Raw genomic sequence first — 25,903 nt, 5'->3', positions numbered from 1 at the left:
CCAACTTGAGACAAAGGAATGTTTTTCTTTCTATAGATAAGACTTGGAAGAAGATCACACCTATACCATGACGGAGATTGTTTTCCTGTGGAAATGACCAAAGACTGATATAATACTTATGCTGTTGTCACATGACTCTGATGCTGTCGTCACATGACTCTGATGCTGTCGTCACATGACTCTGATGCTGTCGTCACATGACTCTGATGCTGTCCTCACATGACTCTGATGCTGTCCTCACATGACTCTGATGCTGTCCTCACATGACTCTCGCATCATTCTGCATATATAAGTTCACTTTCTCATTATAATAAACTAGAAGTATTCATAGACTGAACTTGTGTGTCAGCGTGAGTTTCTTCCAATGTGCGCACATTCCAAAGCTAGCGTCATAAATTAGGAAAGGAACAGATAATCAACGGACATTTTTAGTCCTCTTCTAAATCAATATCATTATCAGGAAACGCAACTCCGACACCCAAGAAGGGCTGAAGTTGTGTCCTTCATTTCCAGGATCTACTGACCACTCTGCACCCCGACATTTACTGCACTTCATCCATGTCTTTACGGGCCTCTCATCTCCTTATCAACTGTTTCTTCCATGATGAAGATCAGCCATGGAGTATATCTTAGGTGTATATCAGGGGGTGCTTCTTCCCCACATGAGAGCTGGGATGTCCAGCAACATTCATCTAGAAGACATTTCCCGCACTCAAGGCACTAATACACCTCCAGGGTTGTGTGGGACCCCTGATGTACAGGAAGACAGGACTTCAGTGAGGAACATTTCCCTCACTCAGGACAGGAAAGTGGATTCTTCCCCGTGTGAGATCTCTGATGTTTGTAAAGATTAGACTTCCTTGTAAAATATTTCCCACACTCAGGACAGGAATACGGCTTCTCCCCTGTGTGAGATCTCTGGTGTGTGTAAAGATTGGACTTACTTGTAAAACATTTCCCGCACTCAGGACAGGAATACGGCTTCTCCCCTGTGTGAGATCTCTGATGTGTGTAAAGACTGGACTTCACTGAAAAACATTTCCCGCACTCAGGACAGGAATATGGCTTCTCCCCTGTGTGAGATCTCTGATGTCTGTAAAGATTGGACTTTAGTAAAAAACATTTCCAGCACTCAGAACAGGAATACGGCTTCTCCCCCGTGTGGGATCTCTGATGTTTGCACAGATGGGTCTTCGTTGAAAAACATTTCCCGCACTCGGGACAGGAATACGGCTTCTCCCCTGTGTGAGATCTCTGATGTCTGTAAAGATTGGACTTCCCTGAAAAACATTTCCCGCACTCAGGACAGGAATACGGCTTCTCCTCCATGTGAGATATTTTATGCACATTAACATGGGATTTAGAACTGAAACATTTCCCGCACTCTGAACAGGAATATGGCTTCTCCCCCATGTGAGATCTTTTATGCACGTTAAGATGGTATGTAGAATGGAAACATTTCCCGCACTCAGTACAGGAGAACCTCTTCCCTGTTGGAAGGCCGGCCCGGTCCCGCACAGTCTGAGGTTCCTCAGGATACGAGGAATCCGATGGTCCATCTACACTGGGTGGTGCCGGATGGACATTGGAGGGAGCCGGGTTTTCTCCTGGACTATACTGTGTGATGTCCTCATCTTCTACTTTCCAGTCTGGAGACAAAGTGAGACAATCCTCGGAGGTTTTCCTCATCTCCCGGCCATGGACTAAAATACAAAGAGAAAGAGGATTACTAGACAGGAGCTGATTGGTTCCCCCAAACCAGGACTCCGCCCACATCAGGCAGCTTGGTCTGTGAGGAGCGCACAATTCCACCCTCAAGGGAACTAGGAAATGGCTCCTCTGATCTCCTACCAGGTCATTTCTTTATTCATGGACCTTAGTCAGAGAGTGAGGAAACAACCAGAACTGTCTTTTATAGGAGGGACAGTGATGAGGGGATTATAGGACGAGGGTCCCCACCCCCTCTATCACTCATCGCCATCTTCCCAACACAAGAAGTACTGCACTTCCTTATTTACTCCATGATTTAGTCATGAAGAACAGCGGGGCTGAGCCCCACCAGAGGTCAGAGAGTGAGGATGGGGGGAGAACAACCAAGATGAAGACTGGACTGATCCTGAAGACCACCATCATTGGGGTATTGACTCCTCCCTCATTATCACTTTCTGTTTAAGGGTCCAAAGTTGGAGGATGTTATCAAAATATTATCACCATGTAAAAGTCTGTGCTCCAATCACATCATCTGATATAAAATGTCCAGCTGGGAGGAAATGGGGGGAACAAAAGAGACTCCATATTATGTATATATATAGCAGTGGGGGGAGAGAAGAGGTCAGGAGTATGTAATGTACAACAGAGTATATAGTGCAGGGGTCAGGAGTATGTAATGTACAACATAGAGTATATAGTGCAGGGGTCAGGAGTATGTAATGTACAACATAGAGTATACAGTGCAGGGGTCAGGAGTATGTAATGTACAACATAGAATATATAGTGCAGGGGTCAGGAGTATGTAATGTACAACATAGAGTATATAGTGCAGGGGTCAGGAGTATGTAATGTACAACATAGAGTATATAGTGCAGGGGTCAGGAGTATGTAATGTACAACATAGAGTATATAGTGCAGGGGTCAGGAGTATGTAATGTACAATATAAATTATACAGTGTAAGGGTCAGGACTCATAATATTGGTATTCAGTAATCAGTGGATCATTAAATGTTTACTGTAGACAAGTTGCAGAGATCCCACACCGCTGCCTCCCATCTCCTGAGACTGCACTCAGTGACTTGGGTCTGAGACACTACAGACATATCCCTCCACCCGGCACAGCCAGCAGACCACAGAGCAAGGAACCCTGAGAGAATTGTTCTGTTAGAGATCTTACTAGACCCGGGAATGGGGAAGAAGACTCAAAGCACACACCCCAGGTGCCTAGGTTAATGCTAATGGTGAAAACTTAACATTTTGCAGCCAGCTGAAACCCAGAATCTCCAAAAATCCAGTCTAGATATTTAAATTGTGTCTTACAGACTGATATTGCCAAGTGTTGACTCTACTCTGGACCAATCAGTGAGCAGTATGGGTGGAGGAATGGATTTAGTGTTCATGACCCACCTGTGCTGATCTCTGTAGGAGTGTCCTCCTCTATAAATGTCCCCGTTATTCCATCCTCCTCCATAGACTGCTGATCATCCCTCACATACGCCTCTTCTTCTTCTGCTTTCACCTCAAATTCTATATCGATTGGATCTCCACTCTAAATCAAGGAAATGAGAGAAAATATCATCTGTAAAATGTAAGATTTATGATTGTGACATCACACACAAAATCCACACATTGTCTCCCTTCACAGAAGCAGATCACATGTGATATGTGGGTACATTTCCCCTAAATACCGCATGCCATCCTGAAACTGTCCATTTCCTATCCCGTGTTGCGGTATTGACCACAAACACTGAACACGCTCAGTAAATACCGCATGAACAGGCATTACATTCACAGAAGGAAATAAAGAATGAAATGCATGCGGTCATTAATTAGTGGTGGAGACATGCGGCATTCAGGAAATGTGTACTGCTTGGTAAAGAGTGGGCGGCCGCTGGCATCCTTAACAACCAGTAAACAACATGGTTGTTAGGGACCGAGCGGCCGCTGCATCCTAACCAACCGCTAAAAAAAAAAAAAAAAAAAAATTAACGGCAACAAAATATTAAGAAAATGTTGTAGGGTCCCCCCTGGTGTCTGGTATGGATTTTGAGGGGGACTCCTTGCCAAAATGAAAGAAATACATACCAGACCCCTATCTGAGCATGCTGCTGGCAGGTCAGGAAAAGGGGGGATGAGCAAGCGACCCCCCTCCTGAAACATACCAGGCCATGTGCCCTTAACATGGAGTGGATGCTCTGGGGCAGGGGAGACTTTGCTCCCCCAGAGCACCTTGTCCATGTTGATGGGGATAAGGGAGTCTTCCCCACAACCCAGGCTAGTGGCTGTGGGGGTTTGCAGGCAGAGGACTTACAAAATGTAACAAGGGGGCCCTCAGATCCCTCACCCCATGTGAATGAGTATGGGGTACATGGTACCCCTAATTATTCACCCCAAAAAAGTATTCTGTTAAATACAGCAGGCAGTTTTTGACAAGTCCTTTATTAAAAAAGCAAAACTAAAGCAAAATGTGTAGATCCATCATCAATCACGATGCTCGCTGTCACCGCTGACTCTGAAAGAAAAGCTCCGCTCCCAATGAAGACTCCCCTCTGTCTGACAGCTCTGCTGCCTCCTGCCACTAAATATACTAAGGGACGGTGCCACTCAGTGATGTCACTGACCGGGGCATGTTGTATTGGTGACGTCACTGACCAGGGCATGTTGTATTGGTGACATCACTGACCAGGGCATGTTGTATTGGTGATGTCACAAGAAGGCAATGACAGCGAGTATCGTGATTGGATCATCGATGGATCTACATCAGGGGGATATTGTTCTTTATTTTTGTTTTATCAAAAATTACTTCCAGTGTTTTTTTAAACCACTTTTTTTTGGTGAATGAATAGGGGTACTATGTACTCTATACTCATTCACATTGTGGGGGGCCGGGATCTGGGGGCCTCCTTGTTAAAGGTGGCTTCCAGATTCCAATAAGCCCCCCACCCACAACCACTGCCCAGGGTTGTGGGGAAGGACCCTTGTCCCCGTCACCATGGGGACAAGGTGCTTTTGGGAGGATAGAGTGCCCCTGCCCTGAAGCACCCACCTCATGTTGAGGGTATGTGGCCTAGTATGGTTCAGGAGGAAGGTGGGCACTCACTAAGGGTCTGGTATTGAGTTTGGAGGGGAAACCATGCATTTCATTTTATTATTTTGGCATCGGGGTTCCCCTCAAAATCCATACCAGACCTGTCACAGCTGTCAGCGGGGAACTTGGCGACCGTCCGCTCCTTGTTTACTGGTTGTTGAGGACACTGGCGGCTGCCCTCTCCTTAACAACAAGCTATTTACAAGTGTTGCTATGGACACCAGTGGTAAATTACCCGCAGGCTTCACTACTAAAAAACAGAATGCAGCATCTTACTACATACTGGGATACGGGAAGATACCGCTTTGTGATTGGAGCCCATAGTCTCTACAAGTCCATGTTCTAGATTCTCCATCCCACCAACCTTGTAATAGTGAGGGATGGTGTGACCTTCCTGTGTGGAATCCCGGGAATACAGAGGACGGGGACATCTCTCTGGTGGGTTCCCATGACTGGATCCATCTGTAGGAAACACACACACTGACTGAATCCATTGTTTCTATGTGTTTATCAGATGATGGGGGATCTAGGTGGATCCTCCGTACTGCTCTCTCCTTTACAATAAAGTCTCCTCTTACCCGGTGATGTGAGGGGCGGCTGATTGCCCATCATGACGTCCTTGTAGAGATCCTTGTGTCCTTCTAAATACTCCCACTCCTCCATGGAGAAATAGACAGTGACACCCTGACACCTTATAGGAACCTGACACACACAATGATACAGTCACCATCCAGACACATCCCTTGTCTGTTACTGGAGAATGTCCCAGAATTCCCGGCACCGCTCACCTCTCCTGTCAGCAGATGGACCATCATGGTGGTCAGTTCCAGAATCTTCTGCTCTTTCTCCCTCTCAGGTATCAGAGAATGAGATGGAGGCACCATGGTGAGGCTCTGGGTTCTGCTCCATCCTCCTGAGATTGGCTCCCCACTAGACTTCTTCTTTACAACATAATCCTACAGATCAGGAGACAAATAAAACAATATCAACCACCTGACATCATCTAAATGTGTGCAAAAATAAAATGGTCTATTGACCAGAATAGACAAGAGTGATGTCATGTGACCTCCCAGAATCCTCCTCACCTCTCCGGTCAGGTCTGTGTTTTATTAATAGAGATAAGAGTGATGTCATGTGACCTCCCAGAATCCTCTTCACCTCTCCGGTCAGGTCTGTGTTTTATTAATAGAGATGAGAGTGATGTCATGTGACCCCCCAGAATCCTCCTCACCTCTCCGGTCAGGTCTGTGTTTTATTAATAGAGATCAGAGCGACGTCATGTGAACTCCCAGAATCCTCCTCACCTCTCCGGTCAGGTCTGTGTTTTATTAATAGAGATAAGAGTGATGTCATGTGACCTCCCAGAATCCTCCTCACCTCTCAGGTCAGGTCTGTGTTTTATTAATAGAGATAAGAGTGATGTCATGTGACCTCCCAGAATCCTCCTCACCTCTCCGGTCAGGTCTGTGTTTTATTAATAGAGATCAGAACGACGTCATGTGAACTCCCAGAATCCTCCTCACCTCTCCGGTCAGGTCTGTGTGATATTAATAGAGATAAGAGTGATGTCATGTGACCTCCCAGAATCCTCCTCACCTCTCCGGTCAGGTCTGTGTTTTATTAATTGAGATAAGAGTAATGTCATGTGACCTCCCAGAATCCTCCTCACCTCTCCGGTCAGGTCTGTGTTATTATTAGAGATAAGAGTGATGTCATGTGACCTCCCAGAATCCTCCTCACCTCTCCGGTCAGCAGGTAGATGATCTCCAGGGTGAGGTTTAGTATTTTCTCAGTCATGTGACTCCGGTCCTCCTCCATCCTCATTGGTGCCATCATGTGATCTATACAGGTCTCCTTGTAGGCGGATAACTTTGGGAAATGAAAGTAAGAATGATTTGGATGGTATTGGTCACACAATAATAGGATGTGGATGTGAGGGGGGAATAGGAGGGTTGCTGGACAGTGAAGAACTACTCCCCCCATGGGAAGACATTTTGTTTGGACTGTTTAGTGTTTACTACAATTTTGAGGTCCGGGGCCCCTTTTCTCTGTTGGGTTTGTTTGGTCTCTGAACTGGTTTTGATGAGTATTAGATCTGCAGACAAGGAATGATAAATCTGATCCTTCCTATGACTAGTTTGCTCTGAGGCAGTGCTGTGAGGTCAATGTCGGCTCATCATGCAGGGATGGTCACTTTACATCACCCGACGCCCGGGACATGTAGTTCTGGGGGCCGGGCAAGTATTGTTTTTAACCTTTATCCCTGCTGAGGGCAAGCCGCAGGGCTCTCCTTTCAGGTGCCAGCCTCTGCCACCCCGTGTGTGTGATCCTCTCCTGTACCTACTATGTTTCCCCGGCTCTGCTTGCCCATCTGTGGGCCCGGGTCAGTGGGTGTCGGAGGGTAGAGGGGACGGAGGAGAGCAGACACGTTCACTCCCTTCTTGTCCTGACCCAGAAGTGACGTTATGACAGATTTCCCGACAATCGAGGCCGGCAAAGAATGTAATGCAGTGCGATGTGCACTACATTACATCCAATGGAGTACAGGGGAGACATTGGGGGTCTTTTAGACCCTGGATGCCTCAATAAAGAGAACCTCTCATCAAAAGTCATCTCATAGAGGACTTTGTCCCTGTCACGGGACCCGGCTGTCCATGTACTCTCCCTCCCCACTTGCCGCATCCCCTCATCCTGCACACAGCCTTTGAATTAGGCCATGCAGGATGAGATGAGGGAACTCCTGTGGCGAAGATCAAAGCCCCTCAGGAAATCTAGGCAGAGGAGCTGTGACCCCCTTGCCAAGAGACCACGGTGGCAGCCCGCCATGGTGTCTCCACGTGGCTCTGACAGGCAAGCACGGTCACAGGGGCTTCCCACACTCTGTACCACCAAGAGACAAAGGCTGCGCTCACAAGAGTGCAGCCCGAGTCAAGGGGACGTGCCTCATTGCTCCGGCAATGCGGTGCTGGGCCAAACATTGCCGGGGCAACCAGGAAGCATCCTAGGCAGCCTTAAAAGGGTCGTCACAGGACCCGGCCGGTGTCTTCTTTGCCTGCCACCACTGCTGTTTGTTGGGAGGTCCGAGTGGGGACCAGACCTCCGCCAAAATAAATGCTGGGCACTCTGCAAGAGACTCTTCTTTCCCCCCTGAACGGGTCAGAACTAAGACTTCCAGGACTGGGAGCACCCGCTGCCACTCTGCTAATACTCCAGGGCTGGGAGTACCACTGACACTTTGCTAATACTCCAGGGCTGGGAGTACCGCTGACACTCTGCTAATACTCCAGGGCTGGGAGTACCGCTGACACTCTGCTAATACTCCAGGGCTGGGAGTACCGCTGACACTTTGCTAATACTCCAGGGCTGGGAGTACCGCTGACACTCTGCTAATACTCCAGGGCTGGGAGCACCGCTGACACTCTGCTAATACTCCAGGGCTGGGAGTACCGCTGACACTCTGCTAATACTCCAGGGCTGGGAGTACCGCTGACACTCTGCTAATACTCCAGGGCTGGGAGTACCGCTGACACTGCTAATACTCCAGGGCTGGGGATACCGCTGACACTCTGCTAATACTCCAGGGCTGGGAGTACCGCTGACACTGCTAATACTCCAGGGCTGGGAGTACCCACTGCCCCTCTGTTAATACCCTGGGTCGGGACTACCTGCTGTGGGCCCCATGATACTCTGCCTGATACTCTGGGGCCCGGATTACCAGCTGTTGCTGTGTGCTGAGCAGGGTCGCCCCTGCTGCCATCTGCTGTGAGCCAGGACATCCCTGCCGGAGCCGCGAGTGTCTGCACCCCTGTTTTATCCCTCTATGGACTGTCCATGAACTCTCCCTCCTTCCTCTTCCCTGTTTGGATTACAAGCTACCAGAGACTCTAACTTTGCCCCCCTGGGGCCAGATTACAATTATTCTGGGCTCTCCCCCTCTCTGAACACTCGTACATTGTATGCCCGCTACTACCCTTGCTGGACTTGCCCTTCCGGGTGGATACTGGTTCCGGCTACCGCTACCCAAGTCGCCCTATCGTGGGCTGGATTACAATTGCTTAGGGCTCCGCCCTATATTTCCCTTGTTTGAGTACCCGGACGCTACTTTCCTACCCTGATTGTCAGTAAAGCTTTGAGTGTTTGTCATCCTCTCTGTGTGTTCTGTCCTGCCTACCCTCCGTCACAGTCCCCTTAAGGAAAAATGTTTTTTTTTAATTGTAAAGAATTAGTTACACCCAAGTACATAACTCCTCCCCTCAAAAAATGTTGAGGCTCCCCACCCCCACATATATACACACCCAAATGTAAGAGGACACGCTGGAGCGCCTACACGTGATAACATTGATTGTGATACACGTTACATATCGCCGGTCACACCAGAATGAGAGGATAATTCTAGGAGCAGACCTCCTCCGTACTCCATACTGATGACCTAGAAGGGGCTATAAATGTGTCACCTATAGATAATACCGGGGACTAAAGGTTGTCACCATTTCAGCACACACAACTTAAGGTTTGACATGTTGGATATCTATTTACTCGCTGCAACCTCGGCTTTTATATTTTTACACATAAATGGGTCATTTATTGCTTTTTTTGTGCTCTGAAATTAACTTAAATATATTTTTTTGTGAAATTTGGTATTTCCTAGACTTTGTGATAATATTTTGTGACATAAAAAAATAGAACTGCCGCTATTTTATTCTCTAAAGTCTCTACCTATATTTGGGGGGTTTTGTGTCATCTTCAGGATAAAATGATTTTTTAAATGTGCAAAAAATGCAAAAATGGCTCTGGGAGTGAAAGGGAGAAAGGATAAGCAGGACACTCCCCTTTCCTGAGGAGCAGCCAATCAGTTCTCATTACACTGCAAGGAATCTCCCCTCCCTGCTAGTCCCAGGGTGCAGTGCTGGAGACAGGCGGGGGAGGGGAGGAGGAGATAAACAGCGCAATGTTACACATATTAAATGTTTTAGTCGCTATAAGCATTTTTTAAACCCCCCGGACATTCCTAAAAGAGCCTCAGATTTATATACATTTTCTGTTAAAAAGGAATGTTTTCTTCCTCCTGAGCAGCAATGTAAGGGGCTCTATGCTCCATACTCCTGACCCCGGCACTCCATCATTGTGTTGGCTGCATAGTGTAATGATTGCCCATTGGCTGCCTGTGTAGTGTCATCATTGCCCTTTGTAGGCCATGTATGGTCAGGATGGTCCTTGTCTTGTCTATTTATTGTCAGTGCTGTTTGTTTAGAGGACCATATTACTAGAATTTATCTCCACAATGAGGAGAATGTTCCGGCCCCGGAAGTGGGGGAATGTTCTGCCCCTGAAGGGGTTCATCTGGGTTCCCACACTATATATGTGTGTATCATCATCTGCTGGAGATAAAAGATGTCACAGTGACTATGGAGGAAGAGGACGGACATGACTATGGAGGAAGAGGACGGATGTGGCTATGGAGGAAGAGGACGGACGTGACCATGGAGGAAGAGGACGGACATGACTATGGAGGAATAGGACGGACGTGACTATGGAGGAAGAGGACGGATGTGACCGTGGAGAAAGAGGACAGACATGACTATGGAGGAAGAGGACGCACGTGACTATGGAGGAAGAGGACGGACGTGACCGTGGAGAAAGAGGACAGACATGACTATGGAGGAAGAGGACGGACGTGACCGTGGAGGAAGAGGACGGACATGATGGGGGGTTACTGGATGTAAATAGGACATAACATCTTATTACCTCCTCTGCTGCCACTTCCACCAACGTTCTCTGCTATGCTGCCTGTCTGTACCTGACATCACTTCCTGTCTGTGCCTGACATCACTTCCTGTCTGCATTCCATAGAGACTTCCTGTGTGAGTATAGGTGAGATCCCCACCTTGTGGAGTTCAGAGGAACTGCAGCCCCGAGATCCATCCCATAATCCCCCTTCCTGTATAATATGTACCTTACAGGGATACTACGGGAGATGAAACATTACTGAATAAAGGAAGAAGAAATAAATGTAACTCTTATGTAACCAACTGTTCAACAAACATCTCTTATTACATATAGAAAAGTCTTACAAACACAGAACACAAAATACAAATGTATAGCTAATGAGAGCGATCCCGCCAAACCTGATCCTTCTGGGGGAGACAATGCAAATCTTGGAGCGTTTTCTTACCACCCCAAACCTGCACTAAAGATGTGACAAGCAAGACTTTGAAAAATGCAGCGGCCCCGCATCGGCTGAGTGTGAAGAGTTCCAGGAATACACGGTCACATGATATTCTTCTACTAACACAAACCTGGGAGAACACCGGATGGGGTGACAGCAGAGTGACCGATAATGACACACATTGAGCTGCCGATAAAACTTCATTTCCAGAGTCCCCCCACAATACAGGAGGGGGCGCTATGTACTGTGGGGTCTGAAGGAAGGAATCCGGGAGGGAAATGTCATCTGCAGAACATTTCATACTCTGCTCTAGATTTATAAATGTCAGCGACGTGCGATGATTGACACCCCCTTACCCAGATAATGGGGACTTGTAATCTGACAGATTCACACAGGAATTGTTCATTGCTGAAGGAACCCTGAGAACCCTTTGGAGGACCCTGACTGAGAGAGGCTGGACTAGGCAGTCATATATTTCTGTCCCCCTTGGTGGGAGTGGAGGTGACCCCTCTATAAGGATCTACAGTCCATACACACCCAGCACAAGGCCGGGGTCACACTACCAGACGCTTCTTGGGGCTGCAGTTCCTCTGAGCTCCACAAGGTGGGGATCTCACTTCTACCCAGACAGGAAGTCTCTATGGAAGACAGACAGGAAGTGATGTCAGGGACAGAAAGGAAGTGATGTCAGGGACAGAAAGGGAGTGATGTCTCTCAGCTCCTTCTTGCTATTCCTCGTCCTGCCTGTTGTTTCCTTGGATTGATTTTCTGTGTAGTGACCCCGGCTTGGTCTCTTGGATGCGCTCGTCTGTTGCTTGCCCTGACCTTTCTCCTGATTCCTGGATCTCCTCCTCATCTCTCCTCCATATCCTCTTACACAGCTTTTCTCACTTCTACCCAGACAGGAAGTCTCTATTGAAAACAGACAGGAAGTGATGTCAGGTGCAGACAGGAAGATATTTTAGGTATAGACAGGAAGTTCCGAGTGAGAGGTGAGCGAGAAGGAAGCAGATCGGAGACCTTGGTGGAAGTGGCAGCAGAGGAGGTAATAAGATGTTATTTCCTATTTACACCCAGTGCACACGTCCGTCCTCTTCCTCCATAGTCATGTCCATCCTCTTCCTCCATAGTCACTGTGATGTCTTTTATCTCCAGCAGATGATGATACACACATATATAGTGTGGGAACCCAGATGAACCCCTTCAGGGGCAGAACATTCCCCCACTTCCAGGGCCGGAACATTCTCCTCATTGTGGAGAGGTGTCACCTTCTCACCTCACCAGTCTATACCAAAGGATTCTACCACTTTTTTTAGTCGCGGTGGATGGAGAAATCTATGACATCACACTGACCTCACAGCTCCTCCTCCCAATGTCCCTCCATCCAGAGTCAGAGAATCCTATGACATCACACTGACCTCACAGCTCCTCCTCCCAATGTCCCTCCATCTGGCTTTTTTCTGATTCTCTTAGGATGTGGGGTCCCTTGGTATCCTCACATGTAAAGTGGGACTGTTGGTCCTGCGTTGTATGTAATGACATCAGAATGCTGCAACAAGCCTATACCCTGCGTAGTGTGGGGGTCCTGTGGGGGGGAATTATACCTCAGCCTGAAGTGGGGCTTTAATAAAATGGAGACCTGAATGGAGAGGTGAGGAGGATTCTGGGAATATCATTTGATGTGACTATTTGTGTTCAGATGTAGAGTTTTCCTCCTGTGAAGTCTGGAGATCATATGACATCACATTGCCTCCACCTCCCTCCCTGATAGAAGAGAGAAAGAAGAAGAAGATTCTAGAAGTCACCAGAGAGATCACTGAGCTGCTGACAGGAGAGGTGAGCGGTGCCGGGAATTCTGGGACATTCTCCAGTAACAGACAAGGGATGTGTCTGGATGGTGACTGTATCATTGTGTGTGTCAGGTTCCTATAAGGTGTCAGGGTGTCACTGTCTATTTCTCCATGGAGGAGTGGGAGTATTTAGAAGGACACAAGGATCTCTACAAGGACGTCATGATGGACAATCAGCCGCCCCTCACATCACCGGGTAAGAGGAGACTTTATTGTAAAGGAGAGAGCAGTACGGAGGATCCACCTAGATCCCCCATCATCTGATAAACACATAGAAACAATGGATTCAGTCAGTGTGTGTGTTTCATACAGATGGATCCAGTCATGGGAACCCACCAGAGAGATGTCCCCGTCCTCTGTATTCCCGGGATTCCACACAGGAAGGTCACACCATCCCTCACCATCATCAGGTAGATGAGGAACAATCACTGATAGTATCATTAGGATCTGTACATTATCTGCATTGTTACCATTGATGGCATTTTTATTATATATTCAGAGTGGAAACCTGAGAGATTCTAAAGCTGAGGTTAAAGAAGAGATAAAAGAGGAGGAGGATGAGGATGGGGGGATGGAGGAGTCAGAGCTTCTAAAAGAACACAAAGATCTGTACCAGGACACCATGGTGGAGTCATCCAGCTACAGGAACTCACCAGAGAGATGTCCCCGTCCTCTGTATTCCCAGGATTCCACACAGGAAGGTCACACCATCCCTCACCATCATCAGGTAGATGATGACAATTATTGGTAGTTGTGATTTATACACAGCATGTTTGTTACAATGAATGTTTTATTATATCTTTCAGAGTGGAATCCTCGGGGATGATAATATTGATGTTAAAGAAGAGTATAAAGAGGAGGATGAGGAGTATGGAGTGATGGAGGAGTTTTCAGAAGGACACAAGGGTATGATGGAGCCACCTAATACCAGGAACCCACCAGAGAGATGTCCCCGTCCTCTGGATTCCCCACAGGAATGTCACACCATCCCTCATCATTACAAGGTTGGTGGGATGGAGCATCTAGAACATGGATACATAGAGACAATGTGTGGATTTTTATGTGACCTTATATCTTACAGATGATATTCTCTCTCATTTCCTTGATTTAGAGTGGAGATCCAATCGATATAGAATTTGAGGTGAAAGCAGAAGAAGAAGAGGCGTATGTGAGGGATGATCAGCAGTCTATGGAGGAGGATGGAATAACGGGGACATTTATAGAGGAGGACACTCCTACAGAGATCAGCACAGGTGGGTCATGAACACTAAATCCATTCCTCCACCCATACTGCTCACTGATTGGTCCAGAGTAGGGCGGGGACTGGGTGATATCAGCCTGTAATCCCCTGGTCACTTTCCTGAGCTGTGTTCCCCGTCCTGTATTCCTGGATTTCTCTCGGATAATCTTCCTTCTCTGTGCTGCAGACACAATTTATGTATCTAGACTGGATTTATGGAGGTTCTGGGGTTCAGCTGGCAGCAAAATGTTGATTTTTACTCTAAGCATTGCATAATGTAGGCACCCAGGACATGTGACTGGGGTCTCCTGCCTTGTGCCTGACTCCTCCAGGGGACCTTCTCTGTTATCTGCTGGCTGTGCCGGGTGGAGGGATATGTCTGTAGTGTCTCAGACCCAAGTCACTGAGTGCAGTCTCAGGAGATGGGAGGCAGCGGTGTGGGACCTACATAGTTACATAGTTAGTGTGGCTGAAAAAAGACATCCATCTAGTTGTACCATTAAAAATAAAAGTTATAATCCGACACCCACAGCTGATCCACCAGAAGGCAAAAACCCAGCAAAGCACGATCCGATCTCCTCCTGCAGGGGAAAACATTCCTTCCTGACCCCCGAGAGGCAATCGGATATTCCCTGGATCAACTTTCCCTATAAATCTTATATCCAGTTATATTCTGTGTATCCAAGAAAGAATCCAGAACTTTCCTACAGCAACCCCCCCTTATGTATTATACATGGAGAACATATCCCCCCTTACGTATTATACATGGAGATCATATCCCCCCCTTATGTATTATACATGGTGATCATATCCCCCTTATGTATTATACATGGAGATCATATCCCCCCTTATGTATTATACATGGAGATCATATCCCCCTTATGTATTATACATGGAGATCATATCCCCCCTTATGTATTATACATGGAGATCATATCCCCCCCCTTATGTATTATACATGGTGATCATATCCCCCTTATGTATTATACATGGAGATCATACCCCCTTATGTATTATACATGGAGATCATATCCCCCCTTATGTATTATACATGGTGATCATATCCCCCTTATGTATTATACATGGAGATCATATCCCCCTTATGTATTATACATGGAGATCATATCCCCCCTTATGTATTATACATGGAGATCATATCCCCCTTATGTATTATACATGGAGATCATATCCCCCCTTATGTATTATACATGGAGATCATATCCCCCCTTATGTATTATACATGGAGATCATATCCCCCTTATGTATTATACATGGTGATCATATCCCCCTTATGTATTATACATGGAGATCATATCCCCCCCTTATGTATTATACATGGAGATCATATCCCCCCCTTATGTATTATACATGGAGATCATATCCCCCTTATGTATTATACATGGTGATCATATCCCCCCTTATGTATTTTACATGGAGATCATATCCCCCCTTATGTATTATACATGGAGATCATATCCCCCCTTATGTATTATACATGGAGATCATATCCCCCTTATGTATTATACATGGAGATCATATCCCCCCTTATGTATTATACATGGAGATCATATCCCCCTTATGTATTATACATGGAGATCATACCCCCCCTTATGTATTATACATGGAGATCATATCCCCCCTTATGTATTTTACATGGAGATCATATCCCCCCTTATGTATTATACATGGAGATCATATCCCCCCTTATGTATTATACATGGAGATCATATCCCCCTTATGTATTATACATGGAGATCATATCCCCCCTTATGTATTATACATGGAGATCATATCCCCCTTATGTATTATACATGGAGATCATATCCCCCCTTATGTATTATACATGGAGATCATATCCCCCCCTTATGTATTATACATGGAGATCATATCCCCCCTTATGTATTATACATGGAGATCATATCCCCCCCTTATGTATTATACATGGAGATCATATCCCCCTTATGTATTATACATGGAGATCATATCCCCCCTTATGTAATATACATGGAGATCATATCCCCCCTTATGTATTATACATGGAGATCATATCCCCCCTTATGTATTATACATGGAGATCATATCCCCCCTTATGTATTATACATGGAGATCATATCCCCCTTATGTATTATACATGGAGATCATATCCCCCCTTATGTATTATACATGTAGATCATATCCCCCCTTATGTATTATACATGGAGATCATATCCCCCCCTTATGTATTATACATGGAGATCATATCCCCCCTTATGTATTATACATGGAGATCATATCCCCCCTTTATGTATTATACATGGAGATCATATCCCCCCTTATGTATCATACATGGAGATCATATCCCCCTTATATGATATTCATGGAGATTCCGAGGTTAGGAACGAGCCTTGGGGTACCCCACTAATAACACTGAACCTTGGGGTACCCCACTAATAACACTGAACCTTGGGGTACCCCAGTAATAATACTGAACCTCAGGGTACCCCACTAACACTGAACCTTGGAGTCCCCCTTCTAACCTTGGAGTACCCTGTAACAATCGCGGCGTCAGACCCCAGCCCTTCTCATCAAACTTGTGACCGAAGGACTGGCCAATTGTTTTGCGCTGTCACGTGCAAAACAATGCCACGCCCAGCTGCACCCTGCACAAAGATTTTCCAGCTAATGGACCACAATCTGTGTACCTGCAGCCTAAAGAGTGATTGTTACTGGGTCAGGTTAATTACACAATTAACCCTTCACACTGCCACCACCTCCTTTTGTACAGAGAAAGAGGAAACTCGGCAATATCAGTTATAACACTATGATGATTGGATAATCGTCTATATACCACGGTCACTGCAGACAGAGATATATAGAGGTTTATATATATAAATACAGAGAGCAATAACACAGCAAAGAGATAACAGAAAGAAGTTTAGGGAGGTAGAGTACTTGCCAAAAGTCCTGGGTTACGCAGATTTAAGGTCCTGAGCCAAAAGGGTGCCTTATCTCCCAAAGTTAGTTCCGATGTTAAAAGGGAGGATTCTTCAACTTCAACCCGACCTACTCAACTTAATTTTCTGCTCCAAGCATAACATCCTTTCTAGGAACTCAGCAGGGTGTCTCCTTGAAGCAGAGAACCAATCGCCTCATTTGGGGAGGGTGTTGCAGGCGGAGACCCAAGCTAGAACCAAAATCCCTCCCAATTAATATCATGATCAATAATTTACCCTCGGTGCATGTAGCAGCCTAGCCACTAGTAGATTAATATGCAGAATGATCTGAACGTTTAGATATGAAATATGACATACCTGCTTGGGACAGTTAAGGAGATATCGTTTTCTGCTCTCCTGTAGATTCCAACTAGGGGGTGTAAGGTATCAGACAACTTGTATTGAAGTGACCGATCTGAATATATTCCTGGTTTTTATGTAAGTCTTTCATATCTCCAGATATAAAATTATATGGAAAAGGGGATTTTTAAATGTGAGTCCGTTTTATAGCTAGCTGGAATGTCTTTGAAGCTCAGTGAAGGACTGGTTTATGGTTTTACAATATCTCAGATTGAGAAGCTTACAGACATCCGGGCACCAGCTAGGTTGGGATTTATAACCCTGGAGCTCTCCCACTGAGCCTGTGATCTCTGGTATCATACACACCACATTCCTGAGAGGGGGGGGGAATTGGAGGGAAGCTGACTTGGGAATAGAAATGATACAAGATGGAGGATCCTAAGCAAGATGGATGACCGCGTCCATCTCTGTATGCTCATTTGCTACATACCCCACTAACAACACTGAACCTTGGGGTACCCCACTAATAACACTGAACCATGGGAGACCCCACTAACAACACTGAACCTTGGGGTACCCCACTAACACTGAACCTTGGGGTACACCACTAATAACACTGATCCTTGGGGTACCCCACTAATAACACTGAACCTTGGGGTACCCCACTAACACTGAACCTTGGGGTACACCACTAATAACACTGATCCTTGGGGTACCCCACTAATAACACTGAACCTTGGGGTACCCCACTAATAACACTGAACCTTGGGGTACCCCACTAACACTGAACCTTGGTGTACCCCACTAATAACATTGAACCTTGGGGTACACCACTGACACCCCTAGACCATTCAGAGTATGAATCATTAACCACTACTCTCTGAATACGATCTTTTAGCCAGTTTTCTATCCATTTACATTCTGATTTTTCCAGCCCATAGACTTTACCTTACACATTAGCCGTGTGTGGGGAACTGTGTCCAAGTATACCACGTCCACCGCCACCCCTCTGTCCAAGTATACCACGTCCACCGCCACCCCTCTGTCCGAGTATACCACGTCCACCGCCACCCCTCTGTCCGAGTATACCACGTCCACCGCCACCCCTCTGTCCAAGTATACCACGTCCACCGCCACCCCTCTGTCCGAGTATACCACGTCCACCGCCACCCCTCTGTCCAAGTATACCACGTCCACCGCCACCCCTCTGTCCAAGTATACCACGTCCACCGCCACCCCTCTGTCCAAGTATACCACGTCCACCGCCACCCCTCTGTCCAAGTATACCACGTCCACCGCCACCCCTCTGTTCAAGTATACCACGTCCATCGCCACCCCTCTGTCCAAGTATACCACGTCCACCGCCACCCCTCTGTCCAAGTATACCACGTCCACCGCCACCCCTCTGTCCAAGTATACCACGTCCACCGCCACCCCTCTGTCCAAATATACCACGTCCACCGCCACCCCTCTGTCCAAGTATACCACGTCCACCGCCACCCCTCTTTCCAAGTATACCACGTCCACCGCCACCCCTCTGTCCAAGTATACCACGTCCACCGCCACCCCTCTGTCCAAGTATACCACGTCCACCGCCATCCTTCTGTCCAAGTACACCACGTCCACCGCCACCCCTCTGTCCAAGTATACCACGTCCCCCGCCACCCCTCTGTCCAAGTACACCACGTCCACCGCCACCCCTCTGTCCAAGTATACCATGTCCACCGCCACCCCTCTGTCCAAGTATACCACGTCCACCGCCACCCCTCTGTCCAAGTATACCACGTCCACCGCCACCCTTCTGTCCAAGTACACCACATCCACCGCTACCCCTCTGTCCAAGCATACCATGTCCACACCCAACCCTCTGTCCAAGTATACCACGTCCACTGCCACCCCTCTGTCCAAGTACACCACATCCACTGCTACCCCTCTGTCCAAGCATACCATGTCCACACCCACCCCTCTGTCCAAGTATACCACATCCACTGCTACCCCTCTGTCCAAGTATACCACGTCCACAGTGGTAAACATACAAAGCTTTATTGAACTATGGAAGGCATTCAATCAGGGCAGTTCATGGCACTCCGCAACATGCGGCTTGTAGAGACACTCATGGTAAGAAGGCTAACGGGGACTCAGTGGGACCTTGGCTGTGGGGTCTGACCTCAGCACAACTCCCACACAGCTCTCTAGGGACAACATCAGTCTCACGGGGACTCAGCGGGACTTTGGCTGTGGGGCTTGATTTGGGTAGTGATGGCTCAAGAACTCAGGGGGGCAGTCCAGGTAGCTATAATCCAGGCACGCAATGGGGCAGTTCAAGCAAGGGTAGTCTGAGCACACAATAGGGGCAGTTCATGACAAGGGCGGTCTGAGCACACAATAGGGGCAGTTCATGACAAGGGCGGTCTGAGCACACAATAGGGGCAGATCATGACAAGTGTAGTCTGAGCACACAATAGGGGCAGTTCATGACAAGGGTGGTCTGAGCACACAATAGGGGCAGATCATGACAAGGGCGGTCTGAGCACACAATAGGGGCGGTTCATGACAAGGGTGGTCTGAGCACACAATAGGGGCGGTTCATGACAAGGGTCGTCTGAGCGCACAATAGGGGCAGATCATGACAAGGGGGGTCTGAGCACACAATAGGGGCGGTTCATGACAAGGGTAGTCTGAGCACACAATAGGGGCAGATAATGACTAGGGTGGTCTGAGCACACAATAGGGGCGGTTCATGACAAGGGTGGTCTGAGCGCACAATAGGGGAAGTTCATGACAAGGGTGGTCTGAGCACACAATAGGGGCAGATCATGACAAGGGCGGTCTGAGCACACAATAGGGGCAGATCATGACAAGTGTAGTCTGAGCACACAATAGGGGCAGATCATGACAAGGGCGGTCTGAGCACACAATAGGGGCAGTTCATGACAAGGGTGGTCTGAGCACACAATAGGGGCAGATCATGACAAGGGTGGTCTGAGCACACAATAGGGGCAGTTCATGGCAAGGGCGGTCTGAGCACACAATAGGGACAGTTCATGACAAGGGTGGTCTGAGCACACAATAGGGGCAGTTTATGACAAGGGTGGTCTGAGTACACAATAGGGGCAGATCATGACAAGGGTGGTCTGAGCACACAATAGGGGCAGTTCATGACAAGTGTAGTCTGAGCACACAATAGGGGCAGATCATGACAAGGGCGGTCTGAGCACACAACAAAGGAAGTTCATGACAAGGGTGGTCTGAGCACACAATAGGGGCAGTTCATGACAAGGGTGGTCTGAGCACACAATAGGGGCAGATCATGACAAGGGTGGTCTGAGCACACAATAGGGGCAGATCATGACAAGGGTGGTCTGAGCACACAATAGGGGCAGATCATGACAAGGGCGGTCTGAGCACACAATAGGGGCAGTTCATGACAAGTGTAGTCTGAGCACACAATAGGGGCAGATCATGACAAGGGCGGTCTGAGCACACAATAGGGGCAGTTCATGACAAGGGCGGTCTGAGCACACAATAGGGGCAGTTCATGACAAGGGTGGTCTGAGCACACAATAGGGGCAGATCATGACAAGGGTGGTCTGAGCACACAATAGGGGCAGTTCATGACAAGGGCGGTCTGAGCACACAATAGGGGCAGATCATGACAAGGGCGGTCTGAGCACACAATAGGGGCAGATCATGACAAGGGCGGTCTGAGCACACAATAGGGGCAGTTTATGACAAGGGCGGTCTGAGCACACAATAGGGACAGTTCATGACAAGGGTGGTCTGAGCACACAATAGGGGCAGTTTATGACAGGGTGGTCTGAGTACACAATAGGGGCAGATCATGACAAGGGTGGTCTGAGCACACAATAGGGACAGTTCATGACAAGGGTGGTCTGAGCACACAATAGGGGCAGTTTATGACAAGGGCGGTTTGAGCACACAACAAAGGAAGTTCATGACAAGGGTGGTCTGAGCACACAATAGGGGCAGTTCATGACAAGGGTGGTCTGAGCACACAATAGGGGCAGATCATGACAAGGGTGGTCTGAGCACACAATAGGGGCAGATCATGACAAGGGTGGTCTGAGCACACAATAGGGGCAGATCATGACAAGGGCGGTCTGAGCACACAATAGGGGCAGTCCATGACAAGAGTGGTCTGAGCACACAATAGGGGCAGATCATGACAAGGGCGGTCTGAGCACACAATAGGGTCAGTTCATGACAAGGGTGGTCTGAGCACACAATAGGGGCAGTTCATGGCTTCTAGGGACACTCACAATAGGTGGCTTGCAGGCACTCTGCAGCAGATGGCTTCCAGGAAGGTAGGCGGCTTGCAGACACTCATGGTTCTGGCAGGGATGTCCTGGCTCACAGCAGGCGACAGCAGGGAGGGCAAATCTCCTCAGCACACAGCAGAGCGGGTAATCCAGGCCCCAGAGTATTAGGCAGAGTATCGTGGGGCCAACAGCAAAGCAGTTCTAGCCCAGAGAATTAGCAGAGTAACAGCGGGTACTCCCAGCCCTGGAGTATTAGCAGGGAGGCAGCAGATACTCCCAGTCCTGGAGTATTAGTAGAGGGGCAGCGGGTACTCCCAACCCTGGAGTATTCTGCAGAGTGGCAGTGGATAATAGTCCTTACCTTTGGGGGGGTCTCCTGCAGAGTGCTCAGCGGGAATGACTTTGAAGGTACAGTCCCCACCTGGACCTCCCAGCAGCGGCGGAGACAGAAGACATATAACTGGTTCCTGCACTGGCCTGGCAACAGCCAGGATGCTTCCCAGTTGCCCCGGCAATGTCCATCCCAGCGCCACGTTGCCAGGGCAAAGTGGCATGCCCCCTTGACTCGGGCCTTTGTCTCCTGGTGGGCGCAGAGCACAGAAAAGTCTCGGGCCCACACTGTACCTGCCAGGGGGCGCGCATCGACTGGTTGGCGGCCCCACTCTGGAATCTCTCAGCGGTGTGTCACCCCTCCTCGGCTATGCGGCCCTCGAGGTGTGAGGGCCATCGCAGCGATAACTTCCCCCCATCCTGCACGGTCTGCCTTCAAAGGCCACGTCAAGATGTGAGGAGGTGACAAGGTGCAGAGGGGTGAGGTGACTCCCTCATCCTGTGCAGCCTATCAATTCAATCACCCCTCTGTCCAAGTATACCACGTCCACAGACACCCCTGCACTATATACTCTGTTGTACATTATATACTCCTGACCCCTGCACTATATACTCTATGTTGTACATTACATACTCCTGACCCCTGCACTATATACTCTATGTTGTACATTACATCCTCCTGACCCCTGCACTATATACTCTATGTTGTACATTACATACTCCTGACCCCTGCACTATATACTCTGTGTTGTACATTACATACTCCTGACCCCTGCACTATATACTCTGTTGTACATTACATACTCCTGACCCCTGCACTATATACTCTATGTTGTACATTACATACTCCTGACTTCTGCTCTCTCCCCTCCCCCCACTTCTATATATACACATAATATGGATTCTCTTTTGTTACCCCCATTTCCTACCAGCTGGACATTTTATATCGGATGATGTGATTGGAGCACAGACTTTTACATGGTGATAATAATGTGATAACATCCTCCAACTTTGGACCCTTAAACAGAAAGTGATAATGAGGGAGGAGTCAATACCCCAATGATGGTGGTCTTCAGGATCAGTCCAGTCTTCATCTTGGTTGTTCTCCCCCCATCCTCACTCTCTGACCTCTGGTGGGGCTCAGCCCCGCTGTTCTTCATGACTAAATCATGGACTAAATAAGGAAGTGCAGTACTTCTTGTGTTGGGAAGATGGCGATAAGTGATAGAGGGGGTGGGGACCCTCGTCCTATAATCCCCTCATCACTGTCCCTCCTATAAAAGACAGTTCTGGTTGTTTCCTCACTCTCTGACTAAGGTCCATGAATAAAGAAATGACCTGGTAGGAGATCAGAGGAGCCATTTCCTAGTTCCCTTGAGGGTGGAATTGTAAGCTCCTCAGAGACCAAGCTGCCTGATGTGGGCGGAGTCTTGGTTTGGGGGAACCAATCAGCTCCTGTCTAGTAATCCTCTTTGTCTTTGTATTTTAGTCCATGGCCGGGAGATGAGGAAAACCTCCGAGGATTGTCTCACTTTGTCTCCAGACTGGAAAGTAGAAGATGAGGACATCACACAGTATAGTCCAGGAGAAAACCCGGCTCCCTCCAATGTCCATCCGGCACCACCCAGTGTAGATGGACCACTGGATTCCTCATATCCTGAGGAACCTCAGACTGTGCGGGACCGGGCCGGCCTTACAACAGGGAAGAGGTTCTCCTGTACTGAGTGCGGGAAAGGTTTCCATTCAAAATTCCTTGTTAATAGGCATAAAATGTCTCACACGGGGGAGATGCCGTATTCCTGTCCTGAGTGCGGGAAATGTTTTTCAGATAGGTCCAGTCTTCATAAACATCAGCGATCTCACACGGGGGAGAAGCCGTATTCCTGTCCTGAGTGTGGGAAATGTTTTTCAAATTCCAGTCTTTACAAACATCAGAGATCTCACACAGGGGAGAAGCCGTATTCCTGTCCTGAGTGTGGGAAATGTTTTTCGATGAAGTCCAATCTTTACAAGCATCAAAGATCTCACACGGGGGAGAAGCCATATTCCTGTCCTGAGTGTAGGAAATGTTTTTCAAAGAAGTCCAGTCTTTACAAACATCAGAGATCTCACACAGGGGAGAAGCCGTATTCCTGTTCTGAGTGTGGGAAATGTTTTTCAATGAAGTTCGATCTTTGCAAACATCAGAGATCTCACACAGGGGAGAAGCCATATTCCTGTCCTGAGTGTGGGAAATGTTTTTCAATTAAGTCCGATCTTTACAAACATCAGAGATCTCACACAGGGGAGAAACCATATTCCTGTCCTGAGTGTGGGAAATGTTTTTCACAGAAGTCCAGTCTTTACACACATCAAAGATCTCACACAGGGGATAAGCCATATTCCTGTCCTGAGTGTGGGAAATGTTTTTCACAGAAGTCACATCTTTGCACACATCAGAGATTTCACACGGGAGAGAAGCCGTTTTCCTGTCCTGTGTGTGGGAAATGTTTTTCACGGAAGTCCCATCTTTGCAGACATCAGAGATCTCACATGGGGGAGAAGCCACTTTCCTGTCCTGAGTGAGGGAAATGTTCCTCACTGAAGTCCTGTCTTCCTGTACATCAGGGGTCCCACACAACCCTGGAGGTGTATTAGTGCCTTGAGTGCGGGAAATGTCCTCTAGATGAATGTTGCTGGACATCCCAGCTCTCATGTGGGGAAGAAGCACACCCTGATATACACCTCAGATATACTCCATGGCTGATCTTCATCATGGAAGAAACAGTTGATAAGGAGATGAGAGGCCCCCAAAGACATGGATGAAGTGCAGTAAATGTCGGGGTGCAGAGTGGTCAGTAGATCCTGGAAATGAAGGACACAACTTCAGCCCTTCTTGGGTGTCGGAGTTGCGTTTCCTGATAATGATGTAGCGGGTTACAGAGCTAGAAGCCGGGAGAGCCCAGATCTCGTTATCGGGGAACTTTACACAGACAACAAGAACTTCTGAAGTTGATGTCCTTCATTTCAAGGCTCTACAGAACAGTGGTGACCCCGAAGCGTCTCTCTGTCTTCAGTCCATCCTTCTCCCATCCCCCAACAAGAGGGAAGGAGAACTCCGCCCCAAACTAGGGGGGAACTTTCCTCTCATTATTTCCCTTGGCTTCTGTGTGGGTTTGGGTGGTTGGAGGAGTGCGGCACGAGAGGGAACACAGCTTGTTGTTCTATGTCTACATATGGGGTCTGGGTAGAGGGGATCCACCGGAAAATCTTTCTACTCTTTGATTTTGTGCAAATCGTTTCTGTTTTTACTTTGAAGGGCGATATTATGTGTGGTTTGTAAAAGGGATTGGCCCAATAGATACCGCCCCACTTAGAGAATAGATGAACTAATATGACCAGCATTCATTCAGCCATGTCACATGTTGGAATCTTTTCTACAATACTTTGTTATAATAATGGAACACGTTGTGTATTGTATTGTACACCAATAATAATGACTCCGCCCCCACATTCCAGACAAGGGATCTTCCTGACCAATCGGATTCCTCCCTTTGGTATTTCCTGATTCTATGATTACAATCTTGTTAGAAGTAAAACTATAATAAAGAATTTATTGAGTGAAAAGAATTGTGTGTGTCGTGGCCACGATGGGGATCTTTGGGGCCCAAACATTTCTCACAGGAGACACTTTACAAGCCTTTACAGGTCATCCAGTTTCTGGTTCACCATGAATAATGGCCCAGAGTGCAGGGGTCAGGAGACTACTTCATACAGCCCTGCAAACAACGTGCAGTGGTCAGGAGTATGTGATTTCCATCCCAGAGTACAGAGTGTAGTGGTCAGGAGTATGTGATTTACATCCCAGAGTACAGAGTGTAGTGGTCAGGAGTATGTGATTTACATCCCAGAGTACAGAATGTAGTGGTCAGGAGTATGTGATTTACATCCCAGAGTACAGAGTGTAGTGGTCAGGAGTATGTGATTT

General features: G+C 47.7%; 1 pseudogene; it reads left to right on the top strand.

Annotated features, from left to right (window-relative positions):
• LOC149445472 (uncharacterized) overlaps positions 1-25,445 on the top strand; it is a 96,177-nt pseudogene extending 70,732 nt beyond the window's left edge.
• Positions 25,446-25,903: the final 458 nt, after the last annotated feature.

This window comes from Staurois parvus, unplaced genomic scaffold, assembly GCF_062004578.1.
Source record: "Staurois parvus isolate SC_StPar_1 unplaced genomic scaffold, SC_StPar_1.0 ptg000720l, whole genome shotgun sequence".
Lineage (NCBI taxonomy): Eukaryota > Metazoa > Chordata > Amphibia > Anura > Ranidae > Staurois > Staurois parvus.
Note: the sequence above shows the minus strand (reverse complement) of the source record. Positions and strands in the feature narration are given on the sequence as shown.